The sequence below is a fragment of the Brachycentrus maculatus genome, unplaced genomic scaffold (assembly GCF_059751285.1).
Source record: "Brachycentrus maculatus isolate JH-2025_06_01 unplaced genomic scaffold, ASM5975128v1 h1tg000285l, whole genome shotgun sequence".
Taxonomy (NCBI): domain Eukaryota; kingdom Metazoa; phylum Arthropoda; class Insecta; order Trichoptera; family Brachycentridae; genus Brachycentrus; species Brachycentrus maculatus.
In genome coordinates this window covers 1,907,269-1,927,500 of record NW_028281036.1, presented here as the reverse complement: position 1 = coordinate 1,927,500, position 20,232 = coordinate 1,907,269, and positions in this window count along the sequence as shown.

The window sequence follows — 20,232 nt, the reverse complement described above, 5'->3', positions numbered from 1 at the left end:
TTGAATTGTATTAATAAAAAAAAGTGGTGAAAACAAAGTTAATTAATTTGATAAAGATATTATAAAATGTACCACAAAGTATCTGCGGAAAACATTCAAGAAATGATATGTTTAATTTCAAATAAATAAATGGCATCTTTTCAGAAAACGAGAATGAATCTTTCAGTTCAATATTGGATTTTTAACGAGCCCAAAATCACGAATATAATTTATTATGGTAAGGATATGTTATTTATTTTTAAAATTAGCTGGTATTTAGTATACAAACTAATGTCTACACTTAATTAAACATCATATTTATTTACATCTTCTTACAATAAACTTAACATTTATTTTAAAATTCATTCAAACTCATTTCATTCTTCATAAATTCAGGCATCTCATCATACATTTTTAAACCTTTTAACATAATGCGATTTTACGATATGTTAAAAGTTTTTACGACCTGTCATTGCCTAGTTTAAGTGATAAGTGATAAGTAATAGTCGTGTGACATTTTCCATTCTATCCATGATTAAAAATCAAACTAAAATCGGTACAATAGTGTGGTACTACCCATGATTGACAAACACACTACTCAAATTCGTGTAACTTCTATATATATATGGTTCAAATTATGCTTATATTCGTAATCCTGGATTATAAAATAAGAGTTTCTGCTCAATAAAAAAGCTTCTTCATCTCACCAATAGATGTCTGTCGTGAAAATTCAAGTGATTCTTGTACAATGTTTCGAAATTGGATCGTATATATAGAACTTCCAAGTATTTGAGTAGTGTGGTTGTCAAACATGGGTAGAATATTGGATGTGACACGTGTGTAAAATGACACTTTAACCAGCCTACGACTGATCGTAAACCCTGTAAATATCCAGGCCTTCATATTTTTGTTCATCTATATTGAAATGATAAAATGTAAAAATAAGTAATAAAACTCACTAATAAACACGAATTTGTGAACAAGGATTTGGACACATCCAAAATGTTATTATTTATGCTTATGAGTTTAAAATTTATTTTGTGATTGAAAGTATTTTTTTAATTTAATGAAGCTTATTGTCTTTCAAGCATCGCGACGCCTATTATAGGTGACGATGCGTCGTTCAAGCCTATCTTATATATATTTTTCCTAAATTAGAGAGTAAATTTTGTCTATAACACGAGCACATGTTTTGAATTTTGGGGTATAAAGTCAACAAAGTTTTCCCTTTGGTGTATAATTTTGATCCTTGCTTTGAAAGTTCATTGTAAACAATGTGTAAAGCTTTGGAAAGCTTTGGACACTAAAAGCTTTCGACACTTTACGCTGGTTCTTTACTTTGAATCTTTAATACATTGCGAGTGTGTCAAAGGATAAAAACAAGTACAAAATTATAACGCGGTAGTTCAGCGCTGAAACGAAGCCTTTAAGTAATTTTCCTGTCAACTTATATATGTACGTTACCGATATCATATACGAGTATATGAGGAGTATAAAATCAAAACTCACAAACTCCACAAACATGAAATTAGGAGAAATCGAGAAAAACTGCCATTTTATCACAATCCGCATTCTTTATATTTTTAATTATAATTATTTTTAAGCAAATATTTTTTATAAATATAATATGTATGCAAATATTATTTATTTAAGAATTTAATAGAATAATCCAACACTTTTTATTTTTATTTTATATTAATACTAACCAAATAATAAAACATATTTATCTCATTTTTCATTTGCAGTGGAGTTTGTGAGTTTAAAAAAAATGTAACAAGGGAAACTGATCAAATTATCATTTATGTCAGACAAAAAAAAACATTCCTGTATTTAAAAGATGTTTTAATCCTGTCAATATATCCCAATATCTTTCTGCTAACCTGATATAAATCTTCAAATCATTATTTTTTCATTATAGCTAGAAAGCATATAATTAGAGAATTCGGTCAAAACAATATTGTATGACAGATCAAAAGAAAAACAGGTTGAAATGATGTCTTACTCCTGGCAACACTCGTATAATATGTCCACACATTTAAAGATTAAATAAAACCTTCTGACTTTTCTGCTACCCTGGTACTTTGGAAACTATTCCAATGTACAGCACATCCAATTTGAACCACTTTTCCCCAAATTAAGTACCAACATGTATTCTCCTATTCTCCGTTACGTTTGTTTAACCGTTGTTTATGCTGTGAGTGTTTAACTCGGTTAATTTGGTCTTAGAGTTACAGTCTAAATAATGGTGTAACTAAGTACCCTTAACTAAGTACTTGAGCTTCTATCGCGTAAATAATGCGTAACGGACTCCACTCACCGCGGCGGACACTGACATATGAATCTACCCCATCTGCGAGAACTAATCTTCCCAATTCGTTATATTTAACTTAAATAAGGGAAGGGTTTTTTTACAAGATCACGATTTCATTTTGTTTATTCAGTGAGACTCAAAAAATACACTTGAATTTCATGCTTCACACTCGTGCATTGAAAAATCGGTTAGTGTTTTTCCATTTTTAGTAAAAATCTACTTGATAAATACCACTTTATATTTTCTGAATTTGAAAAGAAATAAACGTCTGTTTTTTTTACGTTTTACTCGGTTAATACCACTTTACTTAAAATCTATTGTGACACGTGTTTCGATGCATTCCGCATCATTATCAAACACTGTATGTGAAGCCAAGACTAAATTTAAGAGTTACGTCATTGAGACGTTGAAGGTTGAAGAGGGAGTAGGAGCTGTTTCTTATTTTTATTTATTTATTTAATTTCATTTGTTTTATTATTCATTATTTTTTATCAGTGGGAACATAGACAAAGAGGGGAAGCTTTAGTCATTGTCATGTTGTTATTTTGAGCTATTTTTTTATGAATTTTTATAACTTGAAAATGTTTCATGTCTATGTTTATTTGCATTTTATCTGTTAAAGTGGTTAGAATCAATAAATCGATATTTTTCGAAAAAAACACGCCCGTCAATGTAGCGATGATGACTACAGTTGTATTGACGTCAAAGCTCCGATTCATCGATATTATTCACAAATGAATAAATAAAAAGTATGTTTCTTGTAAAATGCTATTTTATTCGATTAGTTTCATATGTTATCCATCAATATTAGAAAGAAATACTTAAATCGGTCAATATTTGAGAAAAATACTGTCGATTGATTGACATACTTACCTGATAAAAAGGACCATTTTCGAAAAAAAAATTGAAAATTAAGCATTCATTTTTTTAAAAATTAAAACGGTCATTAATATTAAAAACAGTTTTACTGAAGTGACAGTGCCATCTGTTGAACGTAACAGCAACTCAAGTAATACTAAACATTGATCATGCCGGACAGCGTGATTCTTGACAGGCATTTTCAATGTTATCGATTGTATAGTTGTTCCATTGAACTTTAATATATAGATGACTTCATAAGCATTGTGAAATAAATTAAATTACCAATGCGCGATTTCTATTTGATTCATTTTTTATTTAACCAGACTGAGCCACAGCAACGCTTGATAGAAAAAAAAAACTTGTGGACTCGTTAAAAATCAACAAGTTTGGTTTACAATATATATTCCTGGACAGCATTCTCTGAATTTGAAGAGACGCCATTCAAATCTTTATTTCAAAGATTTCAGGAAAACACTCGAAGGGGTATTTTCTTGCTGAAAGCATCCCTTGCTTCATAGTCAGTCCCCTTGGAATATTTTTATCCCTGTGCAAATATTGATTTAGTCTTAAATCAACCATCTTGCGATTAAACGTGGTTTATTTGCGAAAGCAGATTGAAAAATGTTTTATCTAGATTCTAGATAATCGTAAAAATCAACAACAAAAAAATTGGTTTTTGATCGGTATCTGCCCTATTGCTTTATTTTTTCTCTGATTTTTCTTCCTATTTTGATTTTGCTTCTTAATATAGGCCTTGTGGTCTGTATAAAGTAAAACAACTTTGTTTTAAACACTTTTTATTGGTACACTTTTTCCAACCGGTTTTGACAAGAACCTTGTCATCCACAGGGTTTATGTACTAATTCTTAATCATTAAAATACTCATAGTTAGGTTATAGTTAATTACGTTTCCCTTACGATACCAAAAACTTCCACACACTCCGTACACCATATAACTTGTGGTCTGTTTTAAAGAGGGATTAGCCTCCTGCGATGTCGATTCCCAGCTGTCGGTCCATCTCTTTAGCGGTCTGCCTGCGAGTCGTCAACCTTACGATTTATCATGCAGTGCAATGTGGGGGAGTCTGCATGGTTCCATTCTCCCCACATGCGGATACCATTGTCTTCTTCGTTGCCTTTCCCACCTAACGACATCTTCAATCTCGCTCATTTTCGCTGGTAAACGCAAAATTTCGAATAATAATTTATACCAGTACAAACCTGTGCAATATTTTACGAATTGTCTCTGATACACCTGCTGGTGGTGATCACTTTATAAACTTGTGTAACGTTCACCATTCTTCCCATCCTTGCACATGCAACGTGTGTTTTATGATTTTCTTATGTACATAAAAAATAATTAAAGAAAACACTTCGTTTTTTACCACTTGAGTTTAATTATAGACTACATGTTTCAGAAGCTAAACTTCCATCATTCAGGTCTGTATAATAACTAAAATATAAAATATAAAATTGTTCTATAAATAAGGATAGGGGGAAAGTAAGGGGAAGGGGTCAGTCAAGGAACGGAGTTTGAAAACAAAGGAAAAATTGAAAGCAATGGCGAAGAATTTTGAAACAATATATTATTTAATAAATTATTATTAGAATTCAGGTTTTTTTGTATTTCTAAATTTTCAAGATAATTCATAATTTGGCCTTTATATGGAACAAGGTGTAATAATTTTAATTTATGGGAGTGAAATGAGTGATTAGTATCTATTATATGATTTGCAAATTCCGAAAAATAATTACTAACAAGACCGCTTTGATGTTCTTTAATTCTAATCTTTAAATTTCTCGCAGTTTGGCCAATATATTTTCTATCACAATCTCCACACGAAATTTCATAAACACCACTTTTTTGTAATAAATCAATTTTAGATTTTGAGTTATCGAGGATTTTATGTAAATTATTATTTGTATAATATGCAGGTTGGATATGGGAGGGTAAGATTTTCGAAATATTTTTAGTTATTGAACCCGTATATAAAATTTTTCGCCAAGATTTATTTTTTATTGAATCATTATTAGGTGCTGAATATATGTATTTTTTGGTAAAATTATTTTTAATTTTATTTTTTAACATTTTATCTATTAGCGCGCTATTATACCCGTTGTTTTTTGCTATTAGTTTAATTGTGTTTAATTCACGATTATAATTTGAGTTACTGAGGGGGATATTAATTAGTCTATTTAATAATGAATGGAAACTGGCCATTTTATGTGAAATGGGATGAATGGAATCAGCTGGAATGACTGTGTCAGTGTGTGTTGGTTTACGATATATATTAAAATCTAATTTATTATTTATAACTTTAATCGATAAATCAAGAAAATTTAGGGTATTATCGTCATTTTTTTCCATGGTAAATTTAATATTATTATGTAAAGTGTTGATGTGGGTAAGGAATGAATCTAATTGTCTATCAGTCCCAATAAAAATACAAAAAATGTCATCAACGTACCTAAACCATCTAAAAATACATGTTTTTACAATAGGATGATTAGAATTTAATAATTCTGTCTCAAAATCATTAAGGAACATATCAGCTAATACTGGCGAAAGAGGAGAACCCATTGGGAGTCCGTCTCGTTGTTCATAAATTAAGCTATTAAATTCAAAATAATTTTGAGATGTACAAATATCATAAATTCTAGTCATTTCTTTTACATACAAATCATCTAAATCTGAATCACATAATAGTTTCATAAAAACACTTTTGGCATCATCTATTGGGACGTTTGTGAATAAATTTACAATATCAAATGAAATAATTTTAGCATTAGAAGGAATATTTAAATATTTAGTTTTCTCAATAAATTCCAAAGTATTCTTTATGCTATATGTTGGTGAAAAAATTTTATGACATATAATTAAATGATTTAGTAATTTACAAAGTTTATAATTTGGCGCACTCACGTATGATACAACTGGTCTAATTGGAACATTTATTTTGTGTAATTTAGGTAACCCGTATAATCTTGGAATTTGGGGATTTTTATTAATAATAAAATCTTTAATATTATCAACAATGATAGTAGGGCAACGTTTAAGTACTTCTTTTAATTTCGTTTGATATTTAATCGTTGGGTCTTTTTTCAAAATTTCAAATTTTTCACTATCCAAAAACTCTTTACATTTGTTTATGTAATCAGTTTGATTTAAAATGACAATGCTATTTCCTTTATCTGATCTAGTAAAAATAAGTTCTTTGTCATTTAAAGTCCGTTTTATATTGTTAACCAAAACACTTTCATTGTTCACATTCTTCTTTACTTTCGGTATGTTCTTAAATAAATCAGCACATCGATGTTTTAGAGATGGAGATTCTTTCCAAAGAGCAGCCTCTGTATCCACTGCTAATTGAATTAAGGGTTTTTCACTTGCATTTTGAATATTGTATTTCAAACCTTTTCTCAAAAGGTTCATTATTGTAAAAACATGTATTTTTAGATGGTTTAGGTACGTTGATGACATTTTTTGTATTTTTATTGGGACTGATAGACAATTAGATTAATTCCTTACCCACATCAACACTTTACATAATAATATTAAATTTACCATGGAAAAAAATGACGATAATACCCTAAATTTTCTTGATTTATCGATTAAAGTTATAAATAATAAATTAGATTTTAATATATATCGTAAACCAACACACACTGACACAGTCATTCCAGCTGATTCCATTCATCCCATTTCACATAAAATGGCCAGTTTCCATTCATTATTAAATAGACTAATTAATATCCCCCTCAGTAACTCAAATTATAATCGTGAATTAAACACAATTAAACTAATAGCAAAAAACAACGGGTATAATAGCGCGCTAATAGATAAAATGTTAAAAAATAAAATTAAAAATAATTTTACCAAAAAATACATATATTCAGCACCTAATAATGATTCAATAAAAAATAAATCTTGGCGAAAAATTTTATATACGGGTTCAATAACTAAAAATATTTCGAAAATCTTACCCTCCCATATCCAACCTGCATATTATACAAATAATAATTTACATAAAATCCTCGATAACTCAAAATCTAAAATTGATTTATTACAAAAAAGTGGTGTTTATGAAATTTCGTGTGGAGATTGTGATAGAAAATATATTGGCCAAACTGCGAGAAATTTAAAGATTAGAATTAAAGAACATCAAAGCGGTCTTGTTAGTAATTATTTTTCGGAATTTGCAAATCATATAATAGATACTAATCACTCATTTCACTCCCATAAATTAAAATTATTACACCTTGTTCCATATAAAGGCCAAATTATGAATTATCTTGAAAATTTAGAAATACAAAAAAACCTGAATTCTAATAATAATTTATTAAATAATATATTGTTTCAAAATTCTTCGCCATTGCTTTCAATTTTTCCTTTGTTTTCAAACTCCGTTCCTTGACTGACCCCTTCCCCTTACTTTCCCCCTATCCTTATTTATAGAACAATTTTATATTTTATATTTTAGTTATTATACAGACCTGAATGATGGAAGTTTAGCTTCTGAAACATGTAGTCTATAATTAAACTCAAGTGGTAAAAAACGAAGTGTTTTCTTTAATTATTGTAACATGTCTTACCACAAAGTTAATGCCGAAACAATAAATAAAATACATAAAAAATATTGCATATTTAGATATTCTGCTTCATCTTCAAACCTTTATCCGCACCCGATGGTGCATAGGGTATTAAATAATATAAACGGAGTACAATTTTGATGGTTAGCACATGACGGAAAGGTGATCAGCCTTCCGCTTCAGGCACTAGTCCAGGGTAAAATTGAATAAATATTAGAGTGACAAAATCACTTATATTTATTTGACCCAGGGACTCCACTACGGTAGCCGAGCGTGCTGACCATTTTTAGATATTAGTTAACGCTTAAGTATAAAGTTCGTAAGGCTCTTTTATATTTGTTTTTGTCCTACACAAGTATAAATATCTTTGTGAACGACAATCCACCAGGAAGTACGCGATTTATCTCAGTTTATTTTATTGCGATATTGTTTTTAATGTTGCCAGAATATTACCCAAAATCGTACTCTTGCCTTCGACGTTGATATTTAAAGGAAAAAAGTAGAAATCGGTTTTTCTTATAGGCACTTCAGTTACAATTTTCATTTAATGATCCTTGGCTCATAAAGCCTGCGACATCAAAGGATTCACTCGAATTTACCGTAAACAACAAATCAATATACTCGAATTCATATAAAGACATGGTCTTATTTCATCTTTTTAAGGACAAAAAATTCTTAAGGAGTTGTATCCTGAAGTGGGGAAACGCTGAGAGAGAGTTCAGTGATTTCGTTTTTTTTTCAATTTTTTTAACGTTATAAAACAAAATTCGGCCGTTGAAATACGTACCGTAGAAGCTCCATTCTCAACATAAGCTCAAATACTTGAACTTTGATAAGTTACTTGAGCCCAGTACAAACAAATATTTAGGTCTGTAATCAGTCTACAATAATGAACGTATCGACATGATTCATTGTTTCCCTGACAGGTGACACTTATTGTCACGATACGTTCATTATTGTAGACCAAATACAGATTTAAATCTCTTTTCTGTACTGGGCTCAAGTAACATATCATACTTTAAGTAGCCCCCTTCTAATGGGTACCCATTTTTTATTTGAATTATACTAGGTAAATATTGCTTTTTCATTCAATCTATTACGACACGTGTTTCGATGCATTCTTCATCATTATCAAACGTTATACTGTGGTATACGATGCGCAATACATTGAAACACGCGTCACAAATTTATAAAATATATATTTGGCTATGTAATAAGAATTTAAATATAAAATAAAATACCCATCACAAAAAATACAGTGTTCTATAAAAAAAAACATCTTTACACACACACGTCCGTCCTGAGGCGAGCGAAGTTGGAAATCGAAGCAGAGTAAGACAGAGAAAACTTGGGATGATCAAGTATTTAAAATACGTTCAATTGGCTGTGGTATAACACTCTAATTTTACTGTTAAATTGCCTATTTTACAGAAAGATACGACATCAAACACTAGCTACAGTGAGAACCAAAAATCACTTGCCACTCTATTACCCATAATTTAGCCAATCCTGCAAATGGCCGCCTTCTAAACTTATTGCTAGGAGTAAAAATAATGTCCCAATAAAGAAGGATGTACTACACGGTGATAGAAAACGTTATATTATATTAAAAAGTATTTTGACAAACGAAATGTTATGTTAAAAAATATTTATCTTAGAAATTTGTTTTAAGTAAATTACTTTTAACAATTAAGCAAAAAATATAAGACCCTTCTGGCGATTCTAAAAAATAATTACCTAGCAAATTTTTATAATCATTTTCCTTCTATCTTTAATTACCTACAAAATAGCCACACTAGAGATATTTATATCGTTTTTTAATAATAAATATGTTTTAGGATCAAAAAAAAGTCACATGATAAGATTATTTATAGTTAGTAGAAAATTAAAATTAAAATAAAAAATTGTTATCCGTCAGCGTTTATCAACTTCTCAGAGTTCCTTCGATCAATTCTTATAAAGAAATTTAATAAATTTTTGTGTATTAATTTATGCAAAGGTAAGTAATTGACAAAAAAAAACAAATCGTGTGTTAAATGATTTGTACTTAAAAATGAATAATCGCATATGTATTCTTAAACTTACCAAAAAAGCTGGTTATGAATTATTTTTATTTTAATGTAAATATTATATATTTTTCAAACACCGTGTATTATGGCAGACAAAACTAGCAGAGAGAAAGGTGTTAAAAAGAAAATACATTTAAAAAAAAAACAATTTATAAATTATTTATATATAAAAATTGACTAATCGCATGTATGTATTTTTTTTACCAACTAAAAATAAAGTCCGTTACAAAAAATATATTTCATATTTTTAATATTAATATGACATATCTCTCACTCCTTTCAAGAACGTCATAAATCAAAAAACTTGATTTTTCAGGAGAACGTTTTTAAAGTTTAAAAATATAACACAATATATTAAAAATAAATATCAAGCCACTTATTGAACTTTTTACTGTGCAACACATCTTTTTAGGTAAAATTTTAATGTTTTTTTTCTCCATTTGAAAAATATTTGATATATTAAAAAAAATATTAAACAATACCTTTTCTTCAAAATGCAAACACAACAGTTTCAGCCCTGTAGCCGGTAAATATTAAGTTAAAAATATGCCTCTTTTGCTGGGATATAGTATATTTTATGGACGTTCCGAAAACATATACAACTGAAAATTAACTGTTTTTGATTTATGACGTTCTTGAAAGGAGTGAGCGAAGTATGTATTTTTTTAACCAACTAAAAATAAAGTCCATTACAAAAAACATGCATATTCTTTTTTTAATGTTAATATGACATATTTTTTAAAACACCGTGTATTATGGCAGACAAAATCTAGGGTAGAGAAAGGTATAAGTTATTCAACAAATTCTCGAGTGAGAGTTGTGGCTCTGTACGTATGCCGAAATAAATTGTCCTTTTATGGACAGATAAAAGTACCTCGCGATAAATAAATCTCCCATATATCGCTCACTCCTTTCAAGAACGTCATAAATCAAAAAACTTGATTTTTCAGGAGAACGTTTTTAAAGTTTAAGAATATAAAACAATATATTAAAAATAAATATCCAGCCACTTATTGAACTTTTTACTTTGCAACACATCTTATTAAGTAAAACCTGAAGGTTTTTTCTCCATTTGAAAAATATCAAGTATATTTAAAAAAATAATTAAACAATACCTTTTCTTCAAAATGCAAAAACAACACTTTCTGCCCTGTGGCGGGTAAATATTAAGTTTAAAATATGCCTCTTTTGCTGGGATATAGTACATTTTCTGGGCATTCCGAAAACACGCACAACTGAAAATTGACGATTTTTGATTTATGACGTTCTTGAAAGGAGTGAGCGATATGTTATAATAAAATACGCAGGAAGGATGTTACGCATTTCAGGTGCAAAATAAACCGATGGCCTCGCCGACAGGATTGTTACAGCATAAATCCCAACCACGAAAACAGGAAGAAATGTCAAATAATTCAACAGGATTTAGTGGCAATTTTTCCTTTTGAGTACCGCGTTTTATTATTGACTATAAAACGAATGTCAAAAGCAGGAGTCGAGAACCTGCGGCATATTGGCTAGTCTGATACGACCTTTTGACTTGTGCCAATTTCGAAAAAATCTTAAAAATAATAATAATAATAATAATAAAATTGGATAACTTATATAGCGCCATTTTCGTAAAAAAATACCTCAAGGGCGCTTCACTGTGAATGAATTGGGGAAAATATTATGGTGGAAATGATTTAGCAAACAAATGTGTTTTTAGTCTTTTTCTAAAGATCATCTCACTACTATTTCTAACCATTGGTGGAAGAGCATTCCACGCCTTCGGTCCTGCAACAGCAAAGGCACGCTCGCCAAATTTAGTGCGTTGGTTGCGAGCTGGTAAGATAACTTTGCCAATTGCAGATGTTGTAGCCGATCGAAGCGTGAGACGTCTATCAACCAATTCATCTGGAATACACAGCTCCTTAAGATACTCTGGAGCCATATTGTGTATTGATTTATACATGAGTAGGCAGAGTTTATACTCAACCCTTTCTGGAAAGCGTAACCAGTGGAGTTTGTGAAGTAGTGGGGTGATGTGACTGAATTTAGAAATTCCAAAAATTAGTCTCGCTGCTGCGTTTAACACTGATTGCAGTCGAGTCATTTTATTGTTTGGTAGACCCGTGTATATACCGTTACAATAATCTACTCTCGATATTACAAACGCATTAATTAATTGACGGGCAGCATCAACTGGCAGATTCTTGCGAATGCTTTTAATTTGCCTTAGCTGATAAAAACATGTACTTGTTGTTTTGCTAATTTGAGTCTCAAGACATGTAATAAATCACTTAATGAGTTTTATTTTTATACACGACTAGTTTCGAAAACTAACAGATGTTTTCATCTACAGGTGAAAATTAAAACGATAAACGAGCAAAAAATATTTATGGGTATATATATAGAGGTTGATAGAGTTATAAAAATAATGGTGTATAAAAATAAAACTCATTAACTGGTTGATAACAAGTGTTTATTTTTTTTTATAATCCACATGTAATTCCACAAAGTCAATGCCGAATCAATAAACGAAAGAATTGTTGGATTATAAATCCAAAATTAAACACGGTTATTGGATTGAATTCTACTTTTATTTACATATATGATTTGTGACGCATTTCGTCTTATTAAGACATTGTATTTACGACTTATTTTTGTAGGTACATAATTGTTATGAATATTGAATTAATTTTAAAGACATGGAAATTGTATTCGTTATACCCTTATTGACATTTAACTACATCCCTTATCCTAACTTTCATAGAAATCCACATAACCCACTAAAATACCCACCATTATATGTACCCCTAGACCTAATAAAAGCCCGATAAATATGACGGTCGTCAGCCCCGTAAATGCCTAGACTTCCATATTCTTCTTCATCTTTGAAGAGATGTCAAAAAATAATATGAAAATAACTCCTGTAATTGGAGATAATCCAGATTTTGTGAACTAGTATTTGGACACATTCAAAATGTTGTTTATAAAGCAATTATTGTTAGTATAAAAGATTAAAATTAGTCAGTGTTTGATAATGTATTATTAAGACGAAACGCGTCACATGTCATACATGTAAATAAAAATAGAATTCAATCCAATAACCGTGTTAAATTTTGGATATATCGTAGTCGTACAGGAGAAAGTGACCAACTAACAAAACGTAAAATGTTCAGGAGGTCTATTTAAGTCTCTTTTGCTTGGCAAGAAAATAAACATCAATGCATTTAGTCTTTTTTAATAAGTCAATATATTATACTTCCAAGTTTAAAATCCTTTTGGATTTTTTTCAGGGCAATATTAAGCCAGTAAGATATCAAATAGTCAATGATCACGTTTTAGTTAGAAATGCACTTGGTCACTTTCTCCTGTATGACTACAATATTATCCAACAGTACTTGATCAAGCCAAATTATCTTCGATCTTTTCCTATGTCTACTATCGAATTGCCTAACAAAACTTCGATATAAGATGAATTCATCCTAGAAACCATTGCTAGTTTCGATTGTACAATTCACGTGATTTTCCCGTGAATTTCAGGTAGAGGAAATGACGTTCTGAATAATAGAATAAACTTTTAGTTCAACTTTTCTCTTTCGGAATTTGGTCGCAGAACTTTTCTCCGCTTTATGTATTGGCCACTGGGGGCGAAACTTTGGTCGTAAATAGTCAAAAATAAAAGTTGCAAGTGATGGCCGCTATGCGGCGCTATTGAACCAAAACGATCAAAGAGTATTATTCACTCAATAACCAAATTATCTATTTTTTTTATTTAATTTATATTTGAATAAATAACTTTGTGATTTTCTATTTTATAATTTAAATAAAACTTATTTTAAGTGTATTTTGTAAAAAAATCTTTTATGTGATTTATGTTTATAAATCACTTAAAATATTTTATTATAATTTAATTTTAATGTCTACCGGTTTCGATGCTAACCGCTTCTTTTTCAAGGCGAATTACTATAATCAGTCTTGAAAAAGAAGCGGTTAGCTTTGAAATCGGTAGACATAATTAAGTTAAAATAAAATATTTATAGCGATTTCACAACAAAGTTATATTTTGATTAGATATTTTTTTAATTCATGTTAAAATACAAAAATGGAAATTAAATTAAGTGTCAGAAATAAAGCGAAAGGGAGACAACGAAGAAGACAATGGTATGCGTTTTTGAGGAGAATGAAATCAATGGGTTATCCCTAAGGTAGACGACTTTCGAACAGACCATCGAAGAGATGGATCCACAGCTGGGAATCGACATCGCAGGAGGCTTATCCCTCTCAAAACAGGGAACAAGACAAACACTAAGAAGAAGATGACGAAATAAAGCATTCACTTTAGTCGGTCATGTCATGAACCTTGTAAACACTCATATTTTTCTTTGTGGCACATTTTATAATATCTTTATAAAATTAATTTACGTTGTTTTCACCTATTTGTTTTATTACTACAATTCAAAACCATCGTTTTTTATATTGGTATTGTCCAATCCGGTAGGTTGAATTGAATTAATAAAAAAGTGGTAAAAACAAAATTAATTAATTTTATAAAGACCCATATTTTCGTCTCAAAAGACTTCAAAATCACTCGGAAACGAGTGAAGGCTTAAAAAAAGATATATCAGTGAAAATCCTGTTATTTTAATTAATTAACAAACCATCACGCCGCTTTTTCAGCAGTGGTAGGCAAAGAGAAAAGAACGCCAAACCACTCTGTCTTTCCAAACAATTTTCGCTTATTCCTCATTCTGGCATTTTCTTCATTTTATTAGAAATACTCATCTCAGCATTATTTCCTTATATCACTATTCGATCATTTATAATGTTCGAACGGTGATAATGAAATGAGAACGCATTCAGTCTACTCTCATCTTTATGACTCTATGCTTCACGTCCATAATTCCATTGGAACCGAGATACAATTATCAAAAGAGTTTCAAATTAAGATGAATCCAAACTGGATTCCGCTCTCGCTCATCAAACTCGTTTATTAAACCAAACATTTGAGTAAAAGATACCATTTATGAGTGAATGCACACTCCTGGAGTCCTAGTACACAATTTCCTTCACACTTCAATGATCAATCGAGTTTCAATTCAACGCCTCACTTATCTACCCCCTCCCTCGCTTTGAGCAAACTACTCACCGATATTACCACCCCAGAGTCGAGGGATGCTACCCCAACTAGCTATTACGTGGCAATCCCACACCTTAGCGATCTTACCAACACGACCAGCCTCCTTTGATCGACAACTGTATGAGAATGTAAGGCAAAGTACATTTAACTGTTGTAATTATATAATCTTCTAGCCCTCATCCGCACCCAATGGTGCATAGGGCACTGAAGAATTTTCGAACACGGAAAATTGAAGAGTTTTTCAAGAAATATGTTTTTATATCGTACAAGGTAATTTTATATATATTTATTAGAATTCCATTCACGAAAAGGTTTTTTTTTAAATCCTTATCCGCAACCCTACGAAAATATTGAACACAGGCTACACTACAGGGTGAACAATTCTAAAAAGTAATTTTATGAAGACAATCTGAATGGAAAGTCCCCTAATTTATTGCGCGAAAGTTCGACGTGAAGAAGCCCTCCGAACACTACGTGGAATAAAGCCTCGATAGAGCCTTTAATTTTTACAAAATCCATCTAAAAACTTTGATGAGGAGGTATAAAATCTACGACAGAAAAAAGGCGGATTCATTGTGTACTTTTGTATGGAAATCTACCAGAAAATTAGCATTTTATTTTCATTGTGTTGAGGGATGGTCGTGTACCGTTTTTAAGGTTTCGGTAGTAGATACTCAAGCCTCTTTTTGGTTGGAAGGCTTTCAATATAGGATGCGATAGTTGTTCTTATGTTTAATATTAATAGTAAATAATAAAACCCTTATCCGCACCCCAATGGTGCAAAGGCCACTGTGTCATATAAACGCAGTGTTATCTTGATCGTTTACACATGAAGGAAAGTCCATGGTAATATTGAATAAATACTACAGTGAAAAATCACTTATATTTATTTTACCCCCCTTGGGAATCAAACCCGGGACCTCCTAAACGGTAGCCGAGCGTGCTGACCATTATACTACGGAGGCGGACAAATGGTTGATATTACAACAACAAAAAACAAAAGCTCTGTATGTAAATATTTACTAGCATATAGTTAGGATGAAAGCAGACTGAGTGCAGTCGAAATGCGATCCCTCAAACGAATGTGAGGCAAAACGATGTTTGATAGATGTTCGAATGATGAAATAAGGAATGAACGCAAGAGATAAGCATTTTCGATTAAAAGGTGTGTTGAGATTATTTGGACACGTGGAACGAATGAGTGACGAAAGCGCGGTAAAAAATGTATGAGGCGAATGTTGGAAAAAGCAGCAAAAGAAGGCCGAGGACACTTGGCATGATCGAGTATTTCAAACACCTAAAAATGGTCCTGAACCTAAATTATGGTCAGGAAACGGAAAAATCGGCGGGTATATATGAGGGGGATACATGAATATAAAAAAGGCTTATAATGTTTGCAAAGACATGGTGGTTTGGCATTATATCCTCTCTGCCTGCCCTTGAAGCGAAGAGGGGTAACAGTTAGTTAAATAAGATAAAATATAAGGGTACGTACCTACATCCCCCATTAGCTACTGTTGTCTCTTATAAATTATTGCTGCACGTGTTAAAACTGTCACTTAGAATTGTATAGCTACATAAATACTGTAGTCAATTTGATCTTCACATTCGTTTGATAATGCCCTAACAAGGCGAAACAATTGTCACAATATTATTTTTTATGTGTTTTTGTTAATTAAATACAGCTTAGAAGACCAAAAAAATCTGTGTTTGATTTTAAATTAATACATAAATTAAAACGGAGTTCTACAAATTGAACGCCAAATCAATAAATAAATAAATAAGATATGTTTGTCTTCTTACCCATTTCTTTCAGCATCCCCGGTGTGAATTTTATCTTCTCCATTGTGGGTCCTTGTAGTTACAATGGATATACTTTTTTGTCCATTACTTTTTTTCAGATCAAATCGAAAAATGTTTTATCTTCCAACTCATCCGCTCCTGGTCTTTTCTTTTTCAGCAACCATTATTTCTTTATCTAATTACATCACCTCTCACAGCACTTTTATCATTACCTTTTTGTAGCCTCAAAAAAGGGCCATTATTTATTTCAACAACACGTAACTTTTTTGTTTCTTAGTATCATTTATGCTTTTTTTGTTATCATTAATTTATAAACACTTTTTCATAGTTAATACGAAATGATTAAATTTATTTGAAGGGTTGAATTATCAAGAGTCTTAAAGCTTTTATTCAAGTTACTATAACATAGTTTTTTTTAACATAAATGTGGAATTGTTCAATTGGCTTTATTTTTATAAATGTAACTATTTTTGTGGATGTAATGTCATGTTTTTTATTGTTACTATAACTTTTGTTTACTATCCATTTTTTTATATGTCAAACTGTTCAATTCCCGAACAAATAAAATAAAATAAAAATTAATACTATATTAGGTAAAATTTAGATGTAAAACACGTTATGACATGAATTATAAGATTTTTTTTTTCAAGGCAATATCTTACTGGCTAAATATTGCCTTGAAAAAAATACAAAAGTGATTTTAAACTTGACAGTATAATGTATTAATTTGTTAAAAATGGCCAACTGCATTGGTGTTTATTTTCTTGCCAAGAAAAAGTGACTTAAATGGCCCTCCTGAACATTTTACGTTTTGTTAGTTGGTCACTTTCTCCTGTACGACTACGATTTATATACACAACAACGCCAAAGTATTTTTTGATGAGAACTTCAATAATTTCTTTTGATGATACAATCAAAGTTACGATTATAGTCGTCAGGAAACACAAAAAAAGTCTACTTATTTTTGTAGACGATGGCAAATAAACACCTTTGATCTAAGTTTTCACATTATTTCCGGAGAACAGTCCTTTTTAAAGCCTTTAGTCCTTATCTCTGTCAGAGGAATAATAAGGAAAAGAAAATGTATTAAAAAACCTTCTTGCGTAAAATAAACTGGCCATTTTTATCGATAAACCAATGTTACAGTCTACGAAATAACTGATTTTATAAATTTATATATGTATATAAATAATTATTAATTATTTTAAGTTATTTATATATATTTAATTAATTATTTATAAACTAACTAACCATCACGCTGCTTCCCTGCAGGGGTAGGCAGAGAGAATAGAACGCCACACCACTCTGTCTTTGCAAACATTATTCGCCTCTTCCACGTTCATGGATCTCCTCATACATACCCGCCGATGGTCATGACTCCTAACCTGACCACTTTCAAGTATTTGGCATACCTGATCGTTATATATATTATTATTAATTATTTATATATGTTTTGTCCGCCTTCGTAGTGAAATGATCAGCACCCTGGGCTACCGTACTGGAGATCCCGGGTTCGATTCCCAGGGGGGGTCAAATAAGTATAAGTAATTTTTCACCACAATGTTTATTTAATATTACCCTGGACTGGCCTCCTGAAGCGGAGGGCTGATCATCTTTCCTTCATGTGTTAATGATCAAGATAACACTGCGTTTATATGACACAGTGCCCTATGCACCATTGGGATGCATATATATATATATATATATATATATATATATATATATATATATATATATATATATATATATATATATATATATATATATATATATATATAAATATATATATATATATATATATATATATATATATATATATATATATATATATATACATATATATATATATATATATATATATATATATATATATATATATATATATATATATATATATATATATATATATATATACATATATATATATATATATATATATATATATATATATATATATATATATATATATATATATAATAATAATAATAATAATAATAAAACCCTTATCCGCACCCCAATGGCGCATAGGGCACTGCTTTATGTGAACACAGTGTTATCTTGATCGTTTACACACGAAGGAAAGGTGATCAGCCCTCCGCTTTAGGTACCAGTCCAGGGTAATATTCAATAAATTACAGTGAAAAAATCACTTATATTTATTCGACCCCCCTGGGAATCGAACCCGGGACCTCCAGAACGGTAGCCGAGCGTGCTGACCATAACACTATGGAGGCGATATATATATATATATATATATATATATATATATATATATATATATATATATATATATATATATATATATATATATATATATATATATATATATATATATTTATATATATATATATATATATATATATATATATATATATATATATATATATATATATATATATATATATATATATATATATATATATATATATATATATATATATATATATATATATATATATATATATATATATTTATATATATATATATTTATATATATATATATATATATATATATATATATATATATATATATATATATATATATATATATATATATATATATATATATATATATATATATATTTATATATATATATATATATATATATATATATATATATATATATATATATATATATATATATATACTCGTATATATTTATAATATCATGGATTTGGAAATCCTACAAGAGGAGAGCTTATTCAATAAGAAATAATTTCTTTCCGCTACTATTTCACTTGTCAGTATTCTTCAACTAAATTATACTTCATCCATTCTCCTTTCACCCTTTCTTCATCACAACCCCTTATTCGCAATTCATCATCGTTATAATACATCATTTCCCCGACAGCGAATTCATCTCATTTTAAATTATACTTTCAAACACGAATCTATTATGACTCGCAACAAAAACCCTTACGAGCTAGAAGCGGTTACATTGTACTTGTATAAATAATATGACATATTGTACGTTCAATAGTAGTTAAGAAATTTTAACTCAATCTAATAATATATCAAATACTGAAGTATTTAACATGTGTATCAATCATACACTGGATTATTTACCCGATGGATGATATGTCAATATAAACGTCCTAACTTGAAACAAAACATCAATTTACAAATTAATTAAAAAAAGAAAACTTTATTATTTCAATTTTACTCGGTGATTACCACTATTAAACTGTGGTTTATACCAAGTCAAACTTTTTTGTATCATTTTTAAATAAAACACAGATTTTTTTCAGTCTATTAAGCTCTATTTGTCCTCCTCCGTAGTGTAATGGTCAGCACGCTTGGCTACCGTTCTGGAGGTCCCGGGTTCGATTCCTAAGGGAGGTAAAATAAAAATAAGTGATTTTTTCACTGTAATATTTATTCAATATTACCATGGACTGGTACCTGAAGCGGAGAACTGATCACCCTTTCTTCATGTGTAAACGATCAAGATAACACTGCGTTTATATGACACAGTGCCCTATGCACCATTGGGGTG